The following is an 8,230-nucleotide window of genomic DNA, read 5'->3' as shown; positions in this document are numbered from 1 at the left end:
TCCTACACCCTAGCCCCTCTTATCTTCACCACATCCCTTCCCACCACCCACCTCCTCCTCCTACCCACTCACAACCCCATACACCCAACCTCCTCACCACCCTGCCCCCCTCATCTGCGCCCCACCGCCCTTGCAGATCCGGGGCTGACTGGAACCGGAGGTGACAACGGGGATGACTGAAAGTGATGTCAGATGTTGGCTGAACACATATGCAGGTTGCGTGGGGCCAATTGGTCTGTGGGGACTGGGAGAGAGAGAGAGACAGAGTGTGGAATTTTGAGGTTGTCGGGCAGGCATGGCTGGCGGGCCCAGGAAACTCTCCACCTCCCGCAATCGGCCCTCCGGCCCCTGACCGCGATTTCACGTTGGCGGGCTAATTAAGGCTCACCCAGTGTGAAATGCGGCTCTTCTAGATTGGCAAACAGCGGGCGGGGGTGGAGGCAAGGGCCTGTCGGTCGCCGGGTCCAACAGCGAAGAACTGCGTTTCACGCTGGGTGGGCATTAATTAGCCCGCCCAGCGTGAAATCACAGTCGGCGGCTGGCTTAAAACCAGCACAATCAGGTCCTGGAAGACTTCCGGCGATGAGGAGAACTCCAGTCTTGTGAGCAGGCGACTAAAAATTATGGATTCAAATGCAGCTGCAGACGCCAGGTGGGAGGGCAGGTCGGGTGGGCACTCCCCCCACCCAGTTTTCTGATGACTGCCCGACTGCCTCATGTTCCTTCTGGAGGAGGTGGCTGCCAGGACACTCTTACCCCCAGGGATAGAAGGAGGCCATTGCACCTGACGAAAAGTGCTTGGGAGGAACTAGCAAAGCAGGTCAGCAGCCACGACATGCGGCATTGCACCCAGGTGCGCTGCACAAGAGATGTAACAACCAGCTGCGCTCAAGAAGGATGAGTACCGTGTTGGCATGGATCAGTGTCTTGAAGTATTAAGGTCTGGCCATCCCCCCCATGGAACTCAGGGGTGTTAGAGTCTGAATGCCAATTGTCAATGACGCCAGAGCTGGCCAAGGGGGTGAGCCCTGGCTGCTTGGGCTGAGTGCCTTGCGGCTCGAGGGCCACAACTCGGATGTGCCCTGCAAGGTGTTCCTCAGGTGGGGTTGGCCAGGTTGCAATGGCGATGCAGGTAGAGAGGGGACTAATCAATGCTCCTCTGTCCTTTCAGGAAAAGACTGAACATTGAAAGGTCGCAGACTGGCGGAGACCCAGCTAACCTCCTAATCCTTTCCAGCTATGAGCAGGACACCTTGGACCTGGAGAGGCCCCACGCATCTCTGTCAACTGGCTGCAGATGGGCTAGGGTGTCAGTTGAAGGTAAGAGTGCAGTGCACAGAGGTGAGAGTTTCAGCTTCTGCAAATATCCTTGTGTAGTCTCATCATTGATGGAAGCCTCGAAACTGCATTCCCCATTGATCATTGAAAGATGATGGCACTATGATGCAGATCTCCATGGTCTCACCAGGGTGCTTGGCATGTACAGGGACAGTGTGGTGTGATGAATTAAACTAATGATATGTCGTTGTTCTCCCTTAGGTTTGCCACCACGCACCCAATCGCAGGACCCCGAAGACCCACCCCTGATGCCAGAGGACCACCAGGCTCCACATTCACCTGCGTCACACCCGGTCTCTGAACCAAGCACCAGCGCAGATACCAGCACCTCGGTGGGTGTTAGATCTTCAGCTAGAATGTCGGTGCACAGCGGTGAGGGCACTTCACACTCGCTTGAGGTGCAGGCGGAGGCAGAGAGTACCCAGAATGCCAGCAGTCGGAGGGTTGCTGGAGACCAGAACAACGCTGAGTCGAAGGCAGATGATGAGCATCTGGAGTTATCCATTAGGCAGCAGATGCTGGATCTTCAGCGAGATGTCCGGGAGGATCTGGCATAGATCCATGAGGGTGTGCGTGCCATGGTCTCCGTTATGGAGGTGTCCATGCAGACCATGAACGCTGCGTTGACCCTCATGGCTGAGCGTACTGCCTCCTCCATTGAGAGAGCAGAGATTCTCATGGAGAGGCAGCTCCAGGAACAGAATCAGAGGTTCCTGGGGTTGCGCTCGGACTTGCAAACCCTCACACATGAACTGAGCTCAGGTGGTCAGGTGGGAGATGGATGAGGCACCCAGTATCCCAGCTAGGTGCCCGTTCATCAATGGTGAGCAGGGAGGTCCAGAGTGACCTCATATTGGTGCACGAGCTGCTTGTCGTCACTGCAGGGTCCTCTTAGGGTGCTCTGGATGACAGCTGCAGCTCCTCCGCTCCTCTGCCAGTAACCGTTGCATCTGATGAGGCTGTGGTGACTAGGGTGATGCCAGCCATGTCATTGGCCACCCCTCCCAGGTGGGACCAGCACAGGCTCCACTGGCCAGAGGACTACTGCCAAGGTCATCAAGGCCAACAAGACACCAGAGTCAGAAGGTTGCCTCCAATGCTGGTGCCAGCGGGGGGGGGAGCACCAAGATATAGCGCCCACAAACTTAAGTTTAAGGCACCATGAGCTCAAGAGGGACAGGTCACGGGTGACCTTCTGTTGTGCAATGTTTTGTTTATTTTAACTGGCCTGGTGTTGAAGGCCAGAGAGGTTCTGTTAATTTGTTATGAGTGTCAACATGAGATAAATGTTCTTTTGTAGCAATGGCATGAGTATGCTTCACCTTTTCTATTTAATGTGGTGCATGGTATGCCAGTATGTAATGCTGGACGTGAGTGGCTGGATACTTCATTGCACAGGCACTGAGTGGACTTTAGGCGCAAATTAAAGGGTCATTTCAGATACCCGGGTTAGAGGGGGCAGACCCGGCGTGAGGTTGAAGCTGATCTTTGGTAGCCTAGCTGAAGGAGCATTGGATCAAGGCATCCTTGTGTCCCTGCCTCCCTGGAGGATACCGATGTCTGCCTCCATGCCCTCAGCATTCTTTTCATCGTGCTGCTCTTCTGACTCATTACTGAACTCATCATCTGTGGCCTGTGCAGCTGCGTCAAGATCCTCTTCCTCCAGTCGGTCCCCCCTTGCCAGTGACATATTTTGGAGAGCACAGCATGCAACCACCATTAGTAACACCTGCTCTAGGGGGGGGCTATTTTGGGCAGAATTTTCCCGCCGTCGGGGGGGTAGTTCAGGAGTGGGCGCGTGGAGGCACGCCTCCAATCGGCGTCTCCAATCGGGGGTGCGCTGCCATTTTACGTGGGCGGGCCAATTAAGGCCCGCCCAGTGTGATGTCCGCAAGGAAGCACTATGTGCCAGTATGTAATGCTGGACGCAAGTGGCTGGATACTTCATTGCACAGGCACTGAGTGGACTTTAGGTGCAAATTAAAGGGTCATTTCAGATACCCGGTTTAGAGGGGGCAGACCCGGCGTGAGGTTGAAGCTGATCTTTGGTAGCCTAGCTGAAGGAGCATTGGATCAAGGCATCCTTGTGTCCCTGCCTCCCTGGAGGATACCGATGTCTGCCTCCTTGCCCTCAGCGCTCTTTCACATAATTTTTACGTACTCACTCTAAGCAGCAAGTCAATAACACTTTAAGGGATCACGGGAGGCAACAAGGAGAAAATTGAAGCCATGGTATGGAAAAGATTTTTTGACAGTAGTTGTGATACTGTTGGGTGGAACATTAAGCAATAAATAACTGAAGCTTGGAACAATTTTCATATAACTCAACAAGTCAAACTGGCAAGGGTAGTCTGGAAGCTGAGTTTGAATTCTTTTGTGACAGCTTCCTAGAACAATGCATTGTGGGACCAATTAGGGGTAATGCTATTTTATACCTAGTATTGTGTAATGAGGCAGGGTTAATTGGTACCCACATAGTAAAAGATCCTCTGGGGAAAAGGTGATCAAAATACATCTTAATTTGATAGCAACATGCTCAAGTCCAAAACAAGAATCTTAATCTTAAACAATGCCAATTAGATAGGTATGAGGGGGTAATTAGCTAAAGTTTATGTTGTAACTAGGCTAAAAGGTATGACATCAAATAAGCAGTGGAAACATTTTAAGAAATTATTCAAAATGTTTCACAAAAATGTATTCCATTAAAAACCAAAAAACTTAGTGAGAAAGATTTGTCCATCATGCACTAAAGAAGTTAAGGATACCATTAGATTTTTTTTTTAAAAAGAGGCTTATAATGTTGCAAGAAATAGTAATAAGCTTGAGGATTAGGAAAGTTTTAGAAACAGCAATAATCAATCAAAATATGGAAAAATAGAATGAGTGTAAACTAGTCAGGTATATAAAAACAGACTGTTAGATATTTTACAAGTATGTAAAAATGAGGAGAATAGCTGAAGTAACTGTTGATCCCGCAGAGGCAGAGACAGGAGAAATTATAATTGTTATGGATGAAGAGAGGTAGTGAGGTAACTTTTCCCCTTTTTGTCTCACCTCTTGGCTGATCACACCATGATATATATATTTTTTGGGAAGGAGTGTTTTAAACCTTTTGAGTGCTGTGACTTTAAAGAATAGGCACAGATAGACTTTCTATTAAGCTTAAATCAAAAGAAAGGATGCCCATTCATTTATACAACACCCAAAATGTAAATGCAATGGAACACCCCCACTTCCTCTAACACACAGACACATACAATAAAAGATGAGTTCCTGAGATGAAACATGCACTTAGGTTACTAACAGTAAACCAGTCATTAATTCTTAACCAGTCTTTAAGATGAAAAGTGTTGCATGCCTAAAGGATTCTCTCTCTTGGTTCTTTGAACACAATGGAGATTTGAAGTTTCTGAGCTTTTCATACAAATTTGTGGCAGAGCATCTGTAGAGAATAAATGTAATCTTGTAGATGAAAACAAATTAGCCCCTCTTCTCACTGCCTAAGATGACAGCCTGTTTGAGGTAGTGTTCCTTTCTTTTTAGCTCAGGTGAGGATCTCTCCTACTGGTCCCAGACTGCCTTGCTGGGTTCTCTTGTGGAGTAATAAGGTGTCAACCTCTCTCCAGCTAGTTTATATCACGTGATGGCAGTTTCTATGTATCCCATTATCCTCATAATGGGTTGGAGCCAGGGTTATTGATACACAATGTTGGTATGATTGACATCCAATCAACATACCAGTTATGATTACGTCACTGAAAGACCTTATTTGACATTCCAGCCTCATGGTGTGGACAGGTCTGTTAGCCATTGACTTTTAAATCCCTTCCAAAGAAATGGTGGTGATGGTGGGCAGGCGATGTTGGGGGGCGGGGGGGCGGGGGAGGGAGGGTTGGTGTCTATAAGCACCTAGAAGATCCATTTGCATTTTAAAGTAACTTACATTTTGTCTCTGTCTGTCTGGAAACCACAAACAGAAGCCATCTGACTTTCCGGAAACCATTTTGAGATTGTATAGCGTCCATTATTCCATGTTGCTTTTTGGTTAAAAAAAGGTACAGAGTCCACTGTCCAATTACCTTTACAGGCATGATGTGATTATCACATCGTGGGGGATGAGGAAATGGCAGAGGTATTTAATCAATATTTTATGTCCTTCTTCACCAGTACAAGATACAAAATGAAGAAACAGAATAGAGACTAACCAAGGGCTAAAAAAGGAGTGAAGAACTTAAAGTAATATCAGCATAAAATAATATTAGAGAAACTTAATGCACCAAAAGCCAATGAATCCCCAGGGTGCATGTCATCCTAGGGTTCTAAAAGAGGAGCTGCAGGGAAAGTAGATACATTAGTTATGATTTTCCAAAAAACCCTAGATTCTAGAAGAGTCTCAGCAGATTGGAAGTTAACAAATGTAGCACAGTTATCCAAGAAAGGAGGGATTGTGAAAATAGGGAACTATAGTCCAGTTGGCTTGACATCAGTCATTGGGAAAAGACTGGAATCTATTATTAGGGAAGTCTTAATGTACTTAGAAAATCATAGTATAATCAGATAAAGTCAACATGGCTTAATGCAAAGGAAATCATGTTTGACAAATTTATTAGATTTTTCTCAAGAATGTAACTAGCATGGTAAATAAAAGAGAGCCATTGATTTCCAAAAGGCATTCCATAAGGTACCACACACAAAGTTAATATGCAAGATAAAACTCATAGTATCGGGGGCAATATATTGGCATGGGTGGAGGATTGATTAATGGACAGAAAGCAGAGAATAAGGATAAACGGGGCATTTTCAAGTTGGCAGGCTGTTACTAGTGGAAAGCAGCAATCCATATTAATGACTTAGACAGAAACTGAGAGTAATGTATTCAAGTTTGATGATACAAAGCTAGATAGGAATATAAACTGTGAGGAGGATACAAAGGGGCTATAAAGAGAGGTTAAGTGAATGGACAAGGTGGCAGACTGAGTATAACGTGGGGCAGAATTTCTCGCTCGGCTTGTGCCCGACCTGCTCGAGTGTGAAATAGCGCGTGATGACGTTGGGCGTTATCGCACACTCGTGCAATATTTCAGTAGGTGGGCATGCACGAGTCGGCAGCACGCCTGCCAACAATTAAGAGATCTATTAAGGCCATTAACATGGTAATTAACTATGAATTTTCGTTGCCCATCCAACATTACAGTTGGCGGGTGGGCAAATTAGCCTTTGCCTTTTTGAGGAAACCTCATCCAAGGGCGGGATGAGGTTTCCGATACTAATTTTAAAAAAGATTAAATGTTTGGACAGAATTTATATCAGCCACATGTTCAGGTGACTGATCCTGATGCGTGGGCATTTTTGTCGGCATTTGAAAATCTTTATTTCTGGCTTTTGAATTCTTCAGCTCTCTGCCTTCAGGGAGCTTTCTGTGGGCACTCCCCCGTGCCTGTGCTGACTTCAATGCTCGCCCTCCTCCCGCTCCCACCCTGGCAGTGCTGAGCATGTCAGCACGCCTTTCACGCTGGCTGGACATTAATTGACCAGTCAGTCAGCGTGAAATCATGGTTAGGAGCCGGTCGTGGGCAGTGGCCCATTTCCCAGCCGCTCCCGGGTCCACCGACTGCGCCCACACGCTGAACTCAAAACCTTGCCCATGATGTTATTCACTTTGGTAATAAAATTAGGAATCAGAATATTTTTTTAAAAGGCATGAAACTTTTAAAAGTTAATGCTCAGAGAGTCTTGGGTGTACTCATCCAAAAAAACATAGAATGTTACTATGCAGGTAGAGCAAGCTATTGTTTGAGAAATGGCATGTTGGCCTTTATTGCAAGGGGATTGGAGTACAAGAAAAAGGAAGTCTTGCTACAATCATACAGGGTTTTGGTGAGACTACACCTGGAGTACAATGCGCTGTTTTGGTCTCCATATCTACGGAAGGATGTATTGTCTTGGGGCAGTACAGCAGAGGTTCACTAGATTGGTTCCTGGGATGAGAGGGTGTTCCTATGATGAGAGACTGAGTAAATTGAACCTATAATCTCTGGGGTTAAGACGAACGGCAGGTGATCTCACTGAAACATACAAGATTCTGAAGGATTTTGACAGGATAAACACTGAGAAATTGCTTCCCTGCCTGGGGAATTTAGAACATAGGGGTATAGTTTTGGGGTAATGGGTTAGTCATGAAGGACTGAGATGAAATGAGGAGAATGTCTTCACTCAGAAGGTTGTGAACCTTTGGAATTCTCTATCCCACAGGGTTGTGAATGCTCCATTTTTGAGCGAGTATCTTCAAAGCGGAGGTAGGTAGATAGATTTTGGCCTTTCAGGCATGTGTGGAGTGGACAGGAGGGTGAAGTTGACCCAGAAGATCAGCCATGATTGTGTTGAATGACAGAGGACTGTATGGTCTATTCCTGTTCTTATTTCTTATGCTGTTATGTTCTACTCTTCCTGCTCCTGCCTAAACATCCTCAGAAAATTTGACATTGTTGTCTGTCCCCTCAGGCTTCAGATCTCCAGTTATAGTATTCTGCAAGCTCAGCTCAGTGTGTGGGCCACCCGGTTAACCCCCACCCCACCTCTAGAACAGCGAATAGCCAATCAGCACTCAAGAAGGCTGGTAGCTTGCAGCTCCATGCAAATGAGGCCTGACCATGAAACTCATTTCGAAGCTTTTGCAAGCAATAGTGGCATCATCCCACCATTCAGCATGCGGAAGCTGCACACCAAATTTGCCCCCGACATTTCAATTACAGACTCCAAGTTCTTCCCAAACAAACAGCATTGATGTTTATTTGGTTCTTTGGTCCAGATTTTTGTTTTTGCATTTGTACGTGCCAAGCAACATGTAATTCAAAATTCTGCTGAGAAAAACTTGACCTCGCTAGAAGAAAAG

This window comes from Cetorhinus maximus, chromosome 8 (genome assembly GCF_964194155.1).
Source record: "Cetorhinus maximus chromosome 8, sCetMax3.hap1.1, whole genome shotgun sequence".
Classification (NCBI taxonomy): Eukaryota; Metazoa; Chordata; class Chondrichthyes; order Lamniformes; family Cetorhinidae; genus Cetorhinus; species Cetorhinus maximus.
The sequence above is the reverse complement of the archived record's forward strand: the minus strand, read 5'-3'. Positions refer to the sequence as shown.